The sequence below is a fragment of the Halichoerus grypus genome, chromosome 6 (assembly GCF_964656455.1).
Source record: "Halichoerus grypus chromosome 6, mHalGry1.hap1.1, whole genome shotgun sequence".
Classification (NCBI taxonomy): Eukaryota; Metazoa; Chordata; class Mammalia; order Carnivora; family Phocidae; genus Halichoerus; species Halichoerus grypus.
The window spans coordinates 125078816-125097767 of record NC_135717.1 but is presented as its reverse complement, the minus strand read 5'-3'; the positions used below and the strand labels follow the sequence as shown (position 1 = coordinate 125097767).

At 35.6% G+C, this 18952-nt stretch overlaps 1 long non-coding RNA gene across 1 annotated transcript in view; it reads right to left on the bottom strand.

Annotated features, from left to right (window-relative positions):
* Nucleotides 1-5493: 5493 nt before the first annotated feature.
* LOC144382139 (uncharacterized) overlaps nt 5494-18952 on the bottom strand; it is a 195476-nt gene continuing 182017 nt past the window's right edge. The window contains exon 3 of the long non-coding RNA XR_013448570.1: nt 5494-5565. This is a non-coding gene — a long non-coding RNA (uncharacterized LOC144382139). The remainder of the gene's footprint in view (nt 5566-18952) is intronic.

Sequence of the window (18952 nt, the reverse complement as noted above, 5' to 3'; positions counted from 1 at the left end):
TGTTGGAGTGGCAATATGACCAGATTTGGAAAAAACAAACAAAAAAAGAATAAAAACCACTTTTCTGGCTTTTTTATAGACGGGCAAGGCATTAAGCCTCAGTAATGGCCACTGCATTGTATGTTAAATTTGTTAGGTTGAGTTTTTTAAAATCCTTTAAAAAGTATCCAGGCTCATTTCGGTGGGTCTCTCTCTCTCTCTTTTTTTCTTTTGCACTTCTTCTTCTTTCTATTCCAAATGTAGATATAATGGCTCCAGCTGGGGAAGATAGAAAGGACTACAGAAGCCTCAGCCCTAAATGCCCTTAAAACTGTAGCCAAGAAGGTCTTAACATTCCCCTCAATTGCCTAAACTTTAGACAGATTTCTTCCTGTCTAAAATGTGTAATTGCAAATTATTTCTCTGCCCCTCTAAAATGTATACAAGTCTCTTGACAATTTTATGAGTCTGGGGGGATGTCTTTCTCAAGGAACTGGGAAGCATCTCTTTGAAATATAAATGTGGAAGGAAGATAGCACCCCTATCTCCCAGTCTCTGTGGAAGGATAGTGTTAAGAGTTAGTTGGATAGTTAGGTAGTCAGGGCTAGGGTCCCCAACAAGAAAATATGGAGTCAGGACAGTTAAAATAAAATAGCACTGACATTCTTTTTTGCAGCTTAGACAGGACTGCACTAAAATTCTGCTTTGCAGCCTCTGCAGAAATGACTTCTGCAAAATGTCCTAAAATAAGACAGTTAACCACAAAAGCATTTGGCAATATCATGGGCAAGGGGCAGTTAAGACCTAAGGCCCAGATGTCAGCAAAAAAAGACATTAGGTTAATGTCCATGTGCTGATGGACATTAACCTAATAGGTAGACAGATACGTGACCAAAGCCCTGATTGACACGACTCAGCACACCCTGATTGCTTAAGATAGTTCTGCAAAAGAGCTCATAAAACCCCCTAGACTTAGAAACTCTGAGGACAACCAACCCTCTGGGGCCCTCCTGCCTCTCCAGGAGCTTTATACTATTGCTCAATAAACTTTGCTTTGCTGCTCACCACTCTTTGTCTGGTCTACCTCTTCGGTTCTTAAAAGTAGTGTTACCAAGAACCATAGGCACTAAGGGGACACAAATCTTGTAACAGTAGGAGCCTACCTGCAGTGGGTTTCTTGTTCTAGATAATAAACTGCCTCCTGTCATGAAGATATATAGCCAGCTAACAAACACAGGTAGCCCAAAATCCTTCCACCTAGCTCTTAAAAACTTTCCTGCTTCTGTTTGGGTGGAATTGAGTTCAGTATCTCTCCCCTGTTGTAATACTATGGGAACAAAATTGACTTTTATTTATTCATCTTGTCCAGCAGATTTTTCTTTTTCTTTAATAGTTGCCACCCTGGACCTTGGATGTCTACCCCTGGATTTATTTGTTCTTTGAAAAAAAATTAATCTCAATTTTATTCCAAATACTGTTATTTATGAAAATCTAATCCCTAACTCATATATAATTCTCTAAGAAAGTCAGAAATTTTAAAGCTGAATCATAGCTTATAACCACCTGAAGTTCAGTCTTTCTAAGCACATAAAACTAGAGAGAAAAGAAAAGAAAAAAAGGGAGAGAAAAGAAGAAAATACAATGCGAGTAGTGAACTAAGATTGACAATCAATCCAACTAAAATTATTTTTTAAAAATAGTGGAGGTGGGGGGGCGCCTGGATGGCTCAGTCAGTTAATCAATGTACTCTTGATTTAGGCTCAGGTCAGGATCTCAGAGTCCTGAGATCCACCCCGGCTTATTTGGGCTCTGCACTCAGAGGGTCTGCTTGTCCCTCTCCACCCCCCTCCCCCTGCTCTCTCTCTGTGTCTCATAAATAAATAAATAAATAAATGAAATCTTAATAAAAATAGTGGAGGTAGGGAGGATTAGGCTTTCTACAGTGAAATTTAACTCCTACTACTTCAAAATAATTTAGAAATGTACTTCTTGAGAAAACTAAATTTTTTTGAGGGTTGTCTTGTGTTCTAATAGAGAAAAATACAATTATTTGCCATGTATCATAAAATATTTTAAAAAACTGAAAAAGCAAGTAAGATCATTTAGTTAGTTTTAGTTTGTTTTCTGTTTACATATGCCTATCCAATAAAAGTGCAGAGAATCTTGTGTAAGGAAAACACTAGCACCCAAGTATTAGTCATTCAGAAGGGAAATACAGAAAAGCAATGCCATACCTAATTAAATTAGCTAAGTGTTGCTGTCTGGATTTATCTAGCTAAGTGTTGCTGTCTGTAATTTAATCAGAGCTAAATAAGATCATCGTTTAATTAAAATTGAAACTAATTAATTGTTCCAATTGTTGTTTCTATGAAAGATGCAATTTCTTAACAAAGCCACTGTGATGAAGAGATTCACTTAGAACATTGCCTTAGGACCATTGCTGTGAATTGAAGTCATTCACAATATAATCATCTTCTTACTTCGGATTAACATACAACATTGAAGAGAAAATATTTACTTTAAGTATCAGGCCTTCTAACTATAATATTTTCTAAAACAAGGAAGTTATTTATTTCCTAAAATAACTTCTTGAAGGAATAAAATGGGAACTAAAACAATTACAGAATTTTGATTTAAAAAATTTACTCACCTCCTATTTATTCTTTGATCCAAAATGGTCTGATTTCCACTGTACTGACATTGCTCATAAATATTTTTTTTTTTGTTTTTCCTTTTACAAAATATTTCTGTTAGTTGACTTGACTGATCTTTCTACCTGACTTACCTGATTTCTGTTGCACTACTCTGTCCTGATTTTTCTTCCACAATCTCTGCTTTGTTTAAGCATCATTCATCCTAATCCCCTGAAAGTATGTCACTTCCTATCATTTCTACTTTTAAATAATGTGTTGCATACTGAGGGTGTGGACCAGAGAGGGGTCAGGATTTGGGTGCATGCCTGACATATGCAGCAGTTTGAGCAAAGCCAGGATGACACTTGCTAACATGTTTGGGAATCTACAAGCTGTTCCAGCTAGAAGAAAGCCCAGATTTAGAAACAAAGTTAAAAACAATAGTTTTATTCTTTTATGCCTTTGTTTCCTCTTCAATAAGTTGAAGGAACTGACACTATTTCTATGACCAAAAATAAAACGTACAATTCTTGCTCTATTTTCTTGACCACATCTCATTATCATTTCACTATCCTTTTGCATTCTGAGATCAAGTTTGCCCTTCCACGTCACCCAGATGACAAGGCAACCAAGAGAAATGTGACTTAAGACAGAATTGCCTCACTCTCCACTGTGCATGAATGCTCTAGTCCTGTGTACCTTGGTGGAAATGCGATATTCTTTCTTAAGTTTAGCTCACCAAAGTATCAGTGTCCATAGTGTGGATGAGAAAAATAAGGAGCTTGACTCATGAACCTTAAAGGCACAGTTGGACTATCTTTGTATAATCACTCGTCCCTGGCTGAAAGTGGGGGACTGTTGAAAATTGCTTTCGGCTAAATGTCAGCCTGTCCAAGTGAGATGAGTTTTTTTTTTTTTTCTTTTTTAAACAAAAATATTCAAACATAATATAAAACATCAACATTCTCAAGGTAGAGAATGCTTTAGGATGTAGAAGTCTTTTTCTCCCTCTATGATTTCTATTTAAGCAACTGAGTGTATTCATAGCCCAGGGGGAAGGAAGAAATACACTGCTGTCAGAATTCCAAGAAGGCTTTTGCCCTTAATTCATATGCAGTCTTTGGGCTCACTTCAGCCTTTCAGAGACTCAACAGCTACTCTCTTTTGTTCAGGTTGTGGCTGCCTGAGGGATAGAAGAGTTGCAGCTAAAACATACACCTGAAAATACACCAGAGGAGAACCAACCTAATCTCATTTCTGACACCAAATGGCTTGTGATCTTAGACAATTATACTACCTTTTAGAGCATTTCCTTATCTCTGAATGAAAGAGATGATTAAATCATCTCAAAGACACCTTTCATTGTTTAATATTATTTGCTTTTTATTCTAGAATGCACAGAGAGTGTGTGTGTGTGCTGTAATATTGGCCATACCGGGGAAGTAGCTGGTAATAAAGAAACATACAATTTTTCCTCTGCTTCCAAAGAGTCCATGTTGTAATGGGGGAACAATGAGCAAGATAGGTCTTCCTAGAGATTACTTTTTTTTTTTTTTTAAAGGAGGCGGGAGGGTCAGCGAAGGGGGGAGGGGCAGAGGGAGAGGGAGAATCCAAGCAGGCTCCACACTCAGGCTCAATCTCAGGACCCTGAGATCCTGGCCTGAACCAAAATCAAGAATCAGGCACTTAACTGACTGAGCCACCCAGGTGCTCCCTAGAGGTTACTTTTAAACAGACTTCATATTATATGGTTGGTATATGGTTACACAACCAATGAAGAAAAAATGGGAATACAAAGACAATTATAAAATTTCCTATCCTTAAGCAGTGTATTGCTCAATGGAGGATACAACATGTAAACAGATAAATTCAGTGTGGAGTGACGTCTTCTAGGATACAGGTATACACAAACTGCAGTAACAAACACATGACAGCTATATTACCTAAATTAGAAGGTCTAGGAAGATAGAATCTGAAGCTGCGGTTTGAGTCAAAGCATATTTTTGTAATACCAATTATTTCTTTTTTAAAAAAGATTTTATTTATTCATTTAAGACAGAAAGCACAAACAGGTGGAGAGGCAGAGGGAGAGGGAGAAGCAGATTCCCCGCTGAGCTGGGAGCCTGACGTGGGGCTCGATCCCAGGACCTGGAGATCATGACCTGAGCTGAAGGCAGATGCTTAACCCTCTGAGGCACCCAGGCACCCCCCAATTATTTCTTAAAGAAAAATTCTCTGGAAAATCAGAAACAACTACAAATAACCCCCAAGTATTTGCTAGGCTATTGAACCACAGCTCAGTGAGCTAAAGCAATAGAGTCCAGAAGAGAGACTTGTTTCTCCTTAGTAACCATATAAATACATAGCCAAACATATACATATGTATTTTTATTTAGATATTGAACACATTATCCCACACACTAGGCATAGTGCACAAAAAGCATAAGTCTTTATTAAACTCATAGTTCTGGGGGGGGAGGTACCAATAGAAACCAAGTAAGCAACTAATGAATATAACATTGTAAGTTATGGTTACTGTTATATAGAAATTAAATAAAATGTCCAGATAGAAAATACTGAATGGGCCAAACAACTAATTTTAGCTTGGTGGCCAGCAAATTCTCCCTGACGAGTTTACCCTTAAGCTAAGACTTGAAGGAGGAGTTCTCCATAGATAATAAAAACTGGTATCTGCATCATAGTACACAGGAATGTGTTAATAGGAGTGAAAAAGGGAAGGCAAACATCTAGAACACTGTTTCTCAACTTACTATTCTGGAAGAGATAAAGCACTTCATTGGAGAAATTTTTGTTAAGGATATAACAAAGCAAAACAAATAGCTGAGCATAGTTAAGTGTTTGGTTTATATTCAAATGACTTACCTGTTGATCTATGAAATATCATTTGCTAACTGGTAAGCAGTCCATCCACGGACAAGTCTGCTTGTCTAGACTACACGAGATATAGAAAATAAAATGTGTGAAGGTCTTTAAAGAAGAATTTGGCGTGCTCTCTGAGCAGACAATGACCACCAAGTCCAGTGTGTAGCAAGTTTGATGAGGCAGCAGAGGAGAGCATGAAGGGGTCAGATTTCTCATGACTCAGTTGGACATATTATAAAGTCTGTATTTGTTTTTACATAGAACCAGAAAGCACAGTTTTCAGAGGGGAATTATATGTTCCAATTCATAGTTTTTGTAAAAAAAAAAAATGATTATTTTGTTGACAACCTTCTCTGCACAACTAGCATAGGTTCTTAATTATTTCTGCTGAGGTTTATTCACTTCATTGATCAACTTCATTGATACAGATAACTAAAAATTAACCAATCTTCAAAAGCTTGTGCCCAAAACAGATACCTAATAAAAATATGATATAAACAAATATCACACAGTAATAATCACATATAAGAAGTGAATTTATGAACATATATTTGAGTAAAATTAAAAAAAAATACTTCTGTTTATAGCCCATGTATTCAAGTTTAAGTGAAGAAATTGAGAAAAAATACCTGCAAGAGTATAATCTGCCACATTTGTTCCCAGAGATAATTTCCCTGACCGCTAATTTTTGTGGAAGTGTTTCCATAAGCAATCTCAGACAGAGATACGATTAGAGGAGGAAGCAGAAAATTCGTTGCTGTGCTTCAGCTTTAAAATATTTTTCTGAGAATTTTTCAGGCAATGTCTTGTCACAGGAGAGTTAATCTCAAGCAGTATGTCAATTGAACAATTTAAGCAACTATCAAAGAGAATTAAATAAGCAATAACATTAAATAAGTAAATGCTCATTTAATCATTAAAACTATAAGATAGAACTTCACAAAGTGCTTAGGTATCCAAGTTATTTGCAAAATTCTGAATGAAGGGACAAAAACTTGGAAGAAATCATTTCAATACCTAGCATGTGGGTTTCTTTTTCCTTTTTTTTTTTTAAGATTTTATTTATTTGAGAGAGAGGGACAGAAATAGCAACAGAGATAGTGAGAGAGAGCACAGGCAAGGAGGAGGGACAGAAGGAGAGGGAGAAGCAGGCTCCCCACTGAGCAGGGAGCCGGATGCAGGACTGGATCCCAGCGTCCTGGGATCATGACCTGAGCCAAAGACGCTTAACTGACTGAGCCACCCAGGCACCCCTTGGGTTTCTTTTATTACTATTTTTAAAAATTTTTATTTCAGAGAGAGAGAGGGTGATGGGAAGACAGAGGGAGAGAGAGTTTTAAGCAGACTCTGCTGAGCGCAGAGCCTGAGGCGCGATCCCATGACCTGAGCTGAAACCGAGAGTTGGCCACACAATGGACTGTGCCACGTAGGCACCCCAAGCATGTGGGTTTCTGAAAATGTTGGTCACACCATCCAATCCCACTAAAGAGTATTAATTAAATATAAACAAAGATATAATTATTTTGTAAGTAGACAAATTGTACTTAAACACCTAATTTTACTGACATTTTATTTTTCTTTCAAAAGGTAGAAGGCAGGCAACTGTCACTCGGACATAGATATAATTAATGAGAAAAAACAAATGAGCATTAGAAGACCTGGCAAAAAGTATATGTTGCTAAAATGCATGTTAAATGACTGAATTGATTGGAAATATGGTAGTTACCTGAATCATACACAATGGCAGGTAGCAACTTATAACAGGAGAGGAAGAAAGTACAAAAAGTGTCAGACACACCCTTTAAATGTACCGTGGATTTCTTCTGATATTCAGACCACTGAGTATATCATTTCATATTGAATAATTACAAGAGAAAGAGACTACCATTTATAAATCTTGTAACATTTAAATTTACTTAAACTTTTTGAGACTCACTTTTTTTTATTTATAAAAAAGAAAAGACAATATTTAACTCAAAAGACTGTGGTAAATATATACATATACATACACAGACACACCATTTGTGTGTGTACACACATACACCCACACATACATACTGATCCTAGAAACTTATAAGTTCTTAACAAATAAAAACTACCACTTTCTTAAATTATAAACTCTAAATTAATAAATTTATTTTCTATTTTAATCAGCACTACTTTTGGCTTAAATCTGAAATTAGGTTTTGGCCATAAATTCAGTACTCAATTCCAACTTCTTAATTCATAACACAGTTTGAAGCAGAGATTTTTTTTTTTTTAAAGATTTTATTTATTTATTTGACAGACAGAGACACAGCGAGAGAGGGAACACAAGCTGGGGGAGTGGGAGAGGGAGAAGCAGGCTTCCCGCAGAGCGAGGAGCCCAATGCGGGGCTCGATCCCAGGACCCTGGGACCATGACCTGAGCCGAAGGCAGACGCTTAATGACTGAGCCACCCAGGCGCCCCTGAAGCAGAGATTCTTTTAACCTCCACTGTGGATGGCCAATTCCAAATGACTATTAGTCTACTCCTACCCTTACTTTAGTGGTTTACTTTACTGTTCTCCTGTTCTTTATAATCATATCCAGTCCTGAATGCTGACCCAGTTGATGAGGGACCGGTCAATCTGCTTGTACTTATGAATCCTCTGTCCTCAGGGACTGGCTTTTATCTGTGTTCCCCAGCTACCGGTGAGGCCCTTTTTTAAAGCACAATGTTGACATTTACTAGAAGAGAAGTTGATACTGACCAGAAATTCCTGCTAAAATTGTACCCTAAAATTTTATCTTTTCCTCTCATCTCTCCCTCTAATAGAGTGAATCTAGATTTTTCTTACACAGGAGATATCACTTCTTGTAGTAGAGAATCCTTGTATCATCTTGAAAATAATCCTGTGTAAATATTCAGATATATTTATATAGAACACTTAGGTAGTATTTACAAGGACAATCAAATGGACAGAATTAACTGGATAATAATTAACCGTTTATTTAATCAACATTATTGCCAACCTGTAAATAAGTGACTCTGAAAGAATGACTGATTAGGAGCAGGTTAATGTCAGGTTAATAAAATAAAAATTATAAAATCACTTGTGCAAACAGGTCTAATCTCAACACTGAGCATTAAGTGTTCATTTATACTCCATTTTCTACTGCTACAGAATATATATTACCAAACTTCTACTATGTTGAAAGAACCAATTATGTATTTACAAGTGGACCTGCAATTTTACATTAATAAAAACATAAGTAGTTTTGTAAAGTCTTTATTGTTTTTGGAAGTAATAATCTTTATTATGACAGAAAAGCTTCAGATTTTCTGAGGATTAGGATTCTAATTTATTTATCTCTCTATCAATAATGTTTTGCACAGAGCCTGGCATATAGTTGATATCTCATATAGTCATGTTTTTTGCAGCTTTTTCTGTACTTCAGTACAAATGTATTTCTTATTATGGATATTTTATTTTAAGATTTATTTATTCATTTGAGAGAGAGAGAGAGAGAGAGCACAAGTAGGAGGGGCAGGGAGAGGGAAATAGAATCTCAAGCAGACTCCTTGCTGAGCACAGAGCCCACGGTGGCTAGAGCTCACATGGACCCTGAGATCACGACCTGAGCTAAAACCAAGGGTCAAACTCTTGACTAACTGCACCACCCAGGTGCCCCTTGATATTTTAAAGTGTGAGAAACATGGCATAGAGATATTTATTGAGATTAAACAATGAATTACTAAATTCGTGCACCTTTCCATCACTTAAACCTAGCATACATTTGAAAATGTGTGAAATTTTATTTGAAAAAGTTTTATATTTAAGGTTTCTCAATTCTACATTTTCTAAATTCCAGATTTTTGTCCAGTTACAATAACTAAAACTTGATTTAACATTTATAAAGTACAATTGGGAAAGGGAAAAATAGATTTAATCCCTTTATAGTCTAATAATGACATACTATTTTCATTCTTCTTAACATGCAGGAGTTTCAAGTTGATAAAATTATAGAACATGGTAAAATTATATAGCATACAGCATTGACTAGGAAAAGCATAAAATATGAAAATAAGTAATAGTACAGTAAGTTTCTTGGATTGAATTGAATGGAAAAAGAACAGATAGAGGGTACTTTTCTAATTTCTCAGATGCTTTGGATATTAATCTCTGGCCTGAGAGAACTATCCTTGTTTGTAAGGCTTTGTGCCTCGGTAATCTCTGCTTCTCTTTCCCTTCTTCCGCCCTATATCATAAGTGAGATATGAAGAAATATGGCAGATTTTTATGATAATCTATGCAAGTCAGAAGACAATATTTGGAATATTTGATATTTTTGGAACAGTTTAATATTATTTGAAAAAGATGAAATTAGATACATACCAATGGGAAATGAGCAACAAAATTTAAATAAGTGTATACAGGAGATAAAAATTAAATCATAAAATATTCAATCAAAAATAAGCCTTTCAAAGGGGAAAAAAGATAAAATAACAGAGCTAAAAAGATCATAGATTTTTTTTTAATTTTTTTAAGATTGTAGATTTTAATCTAGTTGTATGAATTATTACATTAAATGTAAACAGTCTTTGGAGTAATTAACCAATGGGACTAAAAAAGAGGTCCTACTTTTATGCTGGCAACAATAAACTCACTTTAGATATGAAAATAGGTCAAAAATAAAATAATGGGAAAAAAATAGTATGGAGACACCAATCTAGAGAAAGCTGACATGGCTGTATTACCATTAGAAAAAATATATACTTCAGAACAAGGAAGATTACACAGGATAAATATTATAAAATGATAAAGTGTTCAATTTACCAAGGAGATATAACAATCCCAAAATTACTTATGGACCGAACAAATGAGTTTCAGAATACATGTGGGAAACAAGTGAAATAATAAAAAGAGAATAGGTAAATCCACAAGTGTAGTGGGAACTCTCAGTAATTGATCACAGAGTATCAGTAAGACTATAGTAGACTCCATCCCACAAAAGCAGAATATATACTTTTCAAAGGCACGTGGGATATTTGCAAAGCTATAAAACAATCAAAGACAAAAGAACAAATTTGAAAGAATTCAAATCATGAAAAGTATATTCTTAGAATGTAATTAACAGAAAGGTATCTGGAAAATTGTTAAATATTTAAAAATTAAACAGTACAACTATGAATAAACTATGAGTTATTAGAAAATAGAAAATTAGGATTGAATAATAATATTTGCATATATATTTAATTTAAGCTTCCAACTTAAAGCACAGAGAAGGAAATAATATAGAAAAGAGCAGAAATCAATAAAATTTAAATAAATTATTAATATATATATTTAAGCCATCAAGTTTGTGGTGATTTGTTATAGCAGCCTTAGGAAACTACTATATAGTGTATTCCAATAATTGATTTTTTCAGGTGCTAAGCCAACTTTATATTCCTTGGGTAAATCTCACTTGTCCATCTTACATAATATTTTTATATATTGTTTTTCTGTTCCCTAGTATTTGTTGAGTATTTGTTTCTATATTCATAAAATATATTGGTCTGTGCTTTTCTTGAATTATCTTTGTCTAATTTTGTATCAGGGTAATACTTGCCTCATGAAATAAGTTGGGAGATATTTCCTCCTCTTCTATTATTTGGAAGAGTTTGTGAAGGATTAGTGTAAATTATTATTTGTATATTTGTTAGAATTCACCAATAGAATCATCTGCACCTGGAATTTTCATTGTGGGTAGTTTTTGTTTTGTTTTGTTTTCCTGTACTTTTATGTCTTTCTAGGAATCTGTCCACTGCATCTAAATTATCTAATTTGTTGGCATTCAACTGCTCATACCATTCTCTTACATTTATTTTTTATTGCTGCAAGGTCAGTAGCAATGTTCCCCCTTTCATTCTTGATTTCAATAATATGAGTCTTTTTTGTTCTTGGTCAGTCTAGCTAAAAGTTTGTCAATTTTGTTGATATTTTCAAAGAACTAATTGTTGAGTTTTTAAATTTTTTTCTATTAGTTATCTATAATTCATTGCTTTATATTCAAATCCTCATTATTTCCTTTCTTGTATTTCCTTTGGGTTTAGTATGTTCCTGTTTTTCAGTGTCTTAGGGTGGAAATTTGGTTATTGATTTAAGACCTTTCTTCTTTTTTTAATGATTTTTTAAAATTTAAATTCAATTAATTAACAGTGTATTATTAGTTTCAGAGGTAGAGTTCAGTGATTCATCAGTTGTAATAACACCCAGTGCTCATACATCATGTGCCCTCCATAATGCCCATCATCTTGTTACCCCATCCTCCCACCCCCTTCCCTCCAGCAATCCTCAGTTTGTTTCCTATGGTTAAAAGCCTCTTTTTATTTGTCTTCCTCTCTGATTACGTCTTGTTTTATTTTTCCCTCCCTTCCTCTATGCTCCTCTGTTTGTTTCTTAAATTCCATACATGAGTGAAATCATATAATTGTCTTTCTCTGATTGACTTATTTCACTTAGCATAATACCCTCTAGTTCCAGCCACATTGTTGCAAATGGCAAGATTTCATTCTTTTTGATTACTGAGCAATATTACATTGTGTGTGTGTGTGTGTGTGTGTGTGTGTGTATACACACCACATCTTTATCCATTCATCTGTCAATGGACATCTGGGCTCTTTCCATAGTTTGGCAGTTTGGCTATTGTGGACATTCCTGCCATAAACATATAAACATTAGGGTGCAGGTGCCCCTTCAGATTACTATATTTGTATCATTAGGGTAAATACCTAGTAGTGCAATTGCTGGGTCATAGGGTAGCTCTATTTTAAACTTTTTGAGGAACCTCCATACTGTTTTCCAGAGTGGCTGCACCACTTTGCATTCCCACCAACAGTATAAGAGGGTTCCCCTCCACATCCTCGCCAGCATCTGTTGTTTCCTGACTTATTAATTTTAGCCATTATGACTGGTGTGAGGTAGTATCTCACTGTGGTTTTGATTTGTATTTCCCTGATACCAAGTGATGGTGAGCATTATTTCATGTGTCTGTTGGCCATCTGTATGTCTTTGGAGAAATGTCTGTTCATAAAAGAAATTAAGGAAGACACAAAGAAATGAAAAAATGTTCCATGTTCATGGAGTGGAAGAACAAATATTGTTAAAACGTCTATGCTTCCCAGAGAAATCTATACATTCAGTGTAATTCCTATCAAAATACCATCAACATTTTTTGCAGAGTTGCAACAAATAATCCTAAAATTTGGATGGAACCAAAGAGCAAAGGAATGTTGAGAAAAGAAAAGCAAAGCTGGTGGCATCATAATTCTGGACTTCAAGCTATATTACAAAGCTGGAACCATCAAGACAGTATGGTACTGGCACAAAAACAGACACATAGATCAAGGGAACAGAACAGTGAACCCAGAAATGGACCCTCAACTCTATGGTCAACTAATCTTCAACAAAGCAGGAAAGAATATCCAATGGAAAAAAGACCGTCTCTTCAACAAATCATGTTGGGAAAATTGGACAGCCACATGCAGAAGAATGAAACTGGACCACTTCCTTACACCCCACACAATAACAGACTCAAATGGATGAAAGACCTAAATGTGAGACACGAATCCATCAAAATCCTAGAGGAAAACACAGGCAGCAACCTATTTGACCTCGGCTGCAGCAACTTCTGGCTAGACATATCTCCAACGGCAAGGGAAACAAAGGCAAAATGAGCTATTAGGATTTCATCAAGATAAAAAGCTTTTGCATGGCAAAGGAAACAGTCGACAAAACCAAAAGACAACCTACAGAATGGGAGAAGATATTTGCAAATGTTTTATCAGATAAAGGGCTAGTATCCAAAATCTACAAAGAACTTATCAAACTGAACAACCAAAGAACAAATAATCCAGTCAAGAAATGGGCAAAAGACCTTTCTTCTTAATCAATGTAGGCATTTACAGCTATGTATTTCCCTCTAAATACTGCTTTAGCTGACTTCCATGGATTTTGGTATATTGTGTCTTTTTGTTAATTTCAAATCCTTTTCTAATTTCCCTTGTGATTTCTTCTTGACACACTGGCATTTATATTATTTAATTTCCACATTTTGAAATTTCCCAGTTCTTCCTGATGTTAATTTCTAATTTTAGTACATTATGGCCAGAGAACACAATTTATATAATTTTATTCCTTTTAAGTTTGTTGAAGCTTTTTTATGTTCTAGCATATCATCTATCCTGGAGAATATTCTGTGTACACTTGTTAAGAAAATATATTCTGCTGTTTTGGGTGTAGTGTTTTACAGATGTCTGTCAGGTCTAGTTGGCTTATAATAATGCAGTTTTAGTATAAGACTGAACTACAAAGTTGTAGAATTTTCCAGAAATATTATCCTGACAAATGTCTCTTCCAATTTTAATGTTTTCTTATAATCAAGGACTGTGTTTTATTCTTCTTTGCCTTCCTAACTATCATAGTAAACACATTTATTAGGTTTAAGGGAATTACTTTTTTTTTATGTCTCCCAATTGCTGGTTAAGTACCTCCACTATAAAATCAAGGACCAAGAAATACATATTAAAATGCAACTACATTATTTAATGATATTGTAACTAGTTGGTATAAGGTTGAACACTCATGGTAAATGATTCTTGTGGCTTATTTCCAAAATCCTTTAATCTTCATGCTTACAGGACCAAAAATTCTTTCATTCATTAAATTGTGAAATATAATTGAAAATATATTTATATTAATTTGCTCTTTAACATAATACAATTAAAACAGTTCATGTACTTTTGATATACTCTAAATTAAATAATAGGCCTACAAAAGCCATTTTCTCATAGTTAAGTTGAAACTATGACATTTATATATCTCTCTGTCCGTTATAGTATGCAGTTCCAATCCCTACTTTTTAAAATAAAAATACTTCAGGAACTGTAAAATTAAACAAGCTACTAGCGATAGCAGAAAGTAAAAGAGCAAAGATAAAAAAAATATATAGTAAAATAGATTGGCAAGTCCCTGTAAAATTGCTGCATGCACAGAACTTCCCAAATTAGAAGTCATGATCTTAGGATAATATATCTGCAACAGCTGACTTAAAGGACATTAGTTCAGAGCTTTATGGATATTTATATCTTCTATAAAAATTATACTTTTTGGAATCAAAAGTCAGTCATCAAAACATACCACAGATGTATTTCCTTTTGAAAAGTGAAACCCAATGATTTAAGACAGAATTTACTTTATTCTTCTTTTAAGCAAGAGAAATTTTCTCAGTAAAAAGGCATTTCCTGAGCCTCTTGAAAATAACTTCTAATTACATAAAATATCTTTCCTAATATATTAAGATCTTAGTGAATTATTATACTATGGACAGTAAATAAGAATATGTAAATATACTTTCACAATATTTCTGAATGACCTAGACTAAATTTTAGGCATTCTAAATAGATATTTTTCCCCTTAATCTTTAAAGTTCAGTTTGTAATGTGAAAGTCACTTTTCATAATAAATATCTGTTGTGCACAGAATAATGGCCTCCCAACAATGTCCATGACCTGATCCTAGCAACCTGAAAATATGTCAACTTATATGGCAAAACAGACTTGCAGATGTGGTTGAGGTTAAAGACCTTGAGATGGGGGAGATTATGAAGGATTATCTGAGTGGACCCAGTTTATCATATGATCCTTAAAAGAAGAAGAAAGAGGCAGAAGAGTGGGTCAGAGAGATAAGACATGAGAACCAAGGCCATGAGGCAAGAAATGTGGGTGGTCTCTAATGCTGGAAACAGCCCTCAAACGAGAGCAGCAAGAAAACAAAGACCTCACCCTGCAGTTGCTAACAATCCGAACAAGCAAGGAAACTGAATTCTGCCAACAACCTGACTGAACAGAGAAACAGATTCTCCCCTAGAGTCTCCAAAATGAAACACAGCCTACCAACACCTTGATTTTTAACCTAGTGAGGCCTGTATTAGACTTCTGTCTGTAAGAACTGTAGATAATAAATTGGTGATTTAAAGATGACAAATAGGGGCACCTGGGTGACTCACTCAGTTAAGCGTCTGCCTTGGGCTCAGGTCATCATCCCAGGGTCCTGGGATCGAGCCCCATGTTGGGCTCCCAGCTCGGCAGGGCATCTGCTTCTCTTCCTCCTCCCTGCCTGTGCTCTCTCTTGTTACCTCTCTCGCTATCTCTCTTCCTCAAATAAATAAATAAAAATCTTAGAAAAAAAATAAAGATGACAAATAGTTAAGGCTCTTCTACAGTGAACTGATGAGTGTTAGATGTAGACATCCTGCTGGTGCTGCTTTAACTTTCTCCTCCTCTCATTGGGAGAATCATTCATGGACAACCTTGGTAGAAGGTTGGAGATTTCAGCTAAATAAAAATTTCTTGAGAATTTGGGATATTTGAAAGTGAGGACTTAAAAGATAGTTGGTATTTGAAGGAAAAACAAAATAATTCAGAAGAGCTGTGTGACTGGTCAAGAACCCTCTAATTTCCTGCATTTCATCCCAGGATCTGGGAGTGAATTTAGAGATTATCCAGCACAGATGCACCAAGCCACTGGGAGGGTAGGGGAATAGTCCAAGAGCCTGAAAGTAATTAGATAGAAGAGTTCATGTCACTCCTAGCTAAGCCTCCTCTCTTTCTCTATAAAACACTGGCTTTCTATGCAACATTGTATATCTTCCTTAAGAAGAGAGGAGAGGTGGGGCGCCTGGGTGGCTCAGTTGGTTAAGCGACTGCCTTCGGCTCAGGTCATGATCCTGGAGTCCCTGGATCGAGTCCCACATCGGGCTCCCTGCTCAGCAAGGAGCCTGCTTCTCCCTCTGACCCTCTCCCCTCTCATGTGCTCTCTCTCTCTCTCATTCTCTCTGTCTCAAATAAATAAATAAAATCTTTAAAAAAATAAAAAAAAAAAAAAAAAAAAAAAAGAAGAGAGGAGAGGAATCAAGGAAAAGATTCTTTATAAAAATTTTATAATAGTCCCTCATTGTAGCTAAAAGGATATAGAAATAGAAAGGTTACAGAGAACACTTCTTTAAAATCATTCATTCTAATAGGACTTTGACAAATGACCTAATATTTCTTTCTCAAAGCTCTCATCTAATTCAGTTGGTATAATCTTTTCTAAATGCATTACCCCAAGTGGTATAACTGACAATGGTTCATAAAGTTCGTGAATTTAATAGTTATAAATTGCTCTATATTTATTTCTTAAGATAAGTTTAAATAAAAGAAGAGTCTAGCATAAAAAATTGTGTGTTTTAAGAGATATTTAATTGTAGTACACTGCTCACTCCCTTAATAAGAAAACCATGCTATCCAATGGCATATTACTTGGAGCTTCAGCTGGGCACAGACCTCAGGGTGGAAAACAGGCTTGACTTAGTGCGTGGTAACATTTGTGTCTTCTAATATCCCTAAAATCTGACAATTGGAATAAACCTGAATTTCTCAGTTTGATGCTAGGAGATTTACTGGAATAAAAGCATATGATGCATGAAAGAAGATGTGGGTGGGGGAAGAGATGTATGCTCATTTCTTAAATTCATATGTGCTGTTGCTGGAAAATATTGAGCCTGAGCATGAACACCAGCAAATAAACCATCCTAAAGGTAAAAGCAAGACAGAGGCTACAATGTTCGCGTCACTACTGATTTTGCTATGTCCGCGTCACTACTGATTTTGCTATGTCCAGGACCCTGCATTATCCAGTTGAGTTACTACTGCACACTTAACCCAGGGTGCTGATTCTTTACAGCTGACAACAGTGGAGGCAGGAACGGTGTAGATTAAAAAGGGATTTTTATTCTACACAGGAAGTCTCACAGTTCTCCACTAACTGCAGGGGAAAAAAACTACCAGCATTAGTATCTCCCAAAGTACAAAGGAAATTTCAAACTCTATTAGTTATCAAAACAAAATTTTCAGCATTCTCACTTTTCAGGTCTTAGGGTATATGTAATGAAGTTTTACTTCTTACTCCACACATACCTTAATGTGAATCAGTTGTGAAGGTGGGAGAGACTCTCTGCTCCATGCAGTCATCTGGGACCTAGTTCCACTCCAGCTAAGGGTTTGGTCATTCTGCGGGGCTTGAGCATGTTCCATTGGAAGCTGCATCCCACAAGCCAGTGATGACAGAGAGAGATTCTTTTGGAAAGTATGAGGGACATTCGAGTGGCCAGCATCTCTTCATGTTTCACTGACTAAAACTTAGTTACTTAGCCCCATATACATGCAAAGACCCTGGCGATGTAGTCTGAAAGTTTCTAAACAGAGATCATGATATTGATAAAGAACTCTCTGTTCCAGTAAATGTCATTAAATTACTCAAATAAGCAAAATTAGCTCACAAAGCGATTCCACAACCAGCAGATATTACTCTCTATTCTCTTGATCTTGCATGTATTTCATTACTACAAATATTCTAAATGACAATGTAATTCCCTGCCATCTACTATTACTAAAACTCGGTATTTGCACTCCTTTTAAAGCCTGTGAAATCAGCTATAATTTTGTTGCCCAATAACTAAAATAGTTGGTGACACCTATAATCCACCTCTAATTCAAATACTATAGGCAGTTACTCCAGGTATCCCTGAAGATTCAGTTGAACAATTATCCTTGATAAGCAGATTTTTAATCAAGGAGATAGGCATAGTTAATTATGCACATAGGCTGTGCTTTAAATGATTCTTATTAACTGTGTGCTTTACCTCCTAGCACACAACCCAGGTGTGACATGGCAGTTCTTCCTTTAACTGATACTTGCTGAGATTACAGTTAGAGGCAGACTTAATCCAATTAACAAAGCCATCCTCATGTGAAAAGTGAAAAACTGCTGACAGTTGCGGAGTCCCATTAGTGATTTTCTATTGCTGTATTCTCTAATTATATCCCTCCACTACCACTCAGGTACCACACAAGGCCAGTAAACAGACAATGAAATACATTTGAATACAAAAAAAGGCTGCTTTCTGATGGAAAAACTGTAATCCCTCAAGGATCTGGGGTACAGTATTAAAGTAGGGATTCCCTTGAAAAAATTGATTTTTTAAATTTCCCCTCTAACTTGCTTGCCTTTTTTTTTTTTTAATGCTTACTATGGGGCGGAGAAAAATGTTATAAGAAAAAAGAATCAATGGAGAATAAAAATCTGAAATAGCGTGGAGTTTTCTAAATTCTACTTGAATGGATTTCACTGTGAGTGCTGGATGCATGTAGTGTAATTTATTCTTAATGGGATTACTAGAGTAATTTTTTTAAGATAAGATGTGCATGTGATAGCTCGTAACAGTGAACATTATGCCCTATTGCTAAAACAAGAAGGGAATTCAAAATGGAAGAGTCGGGTTCCTCGCGTTATGGTCTTTATAACGTGTTTCACATCTGGTACAAAAGCAATATAGATTGCTGGGAAATGAGAGTCCCTGCTTTGTATTTAATATAAAATGCTACTTGTTTGACCTGATTATGTCACAGGTC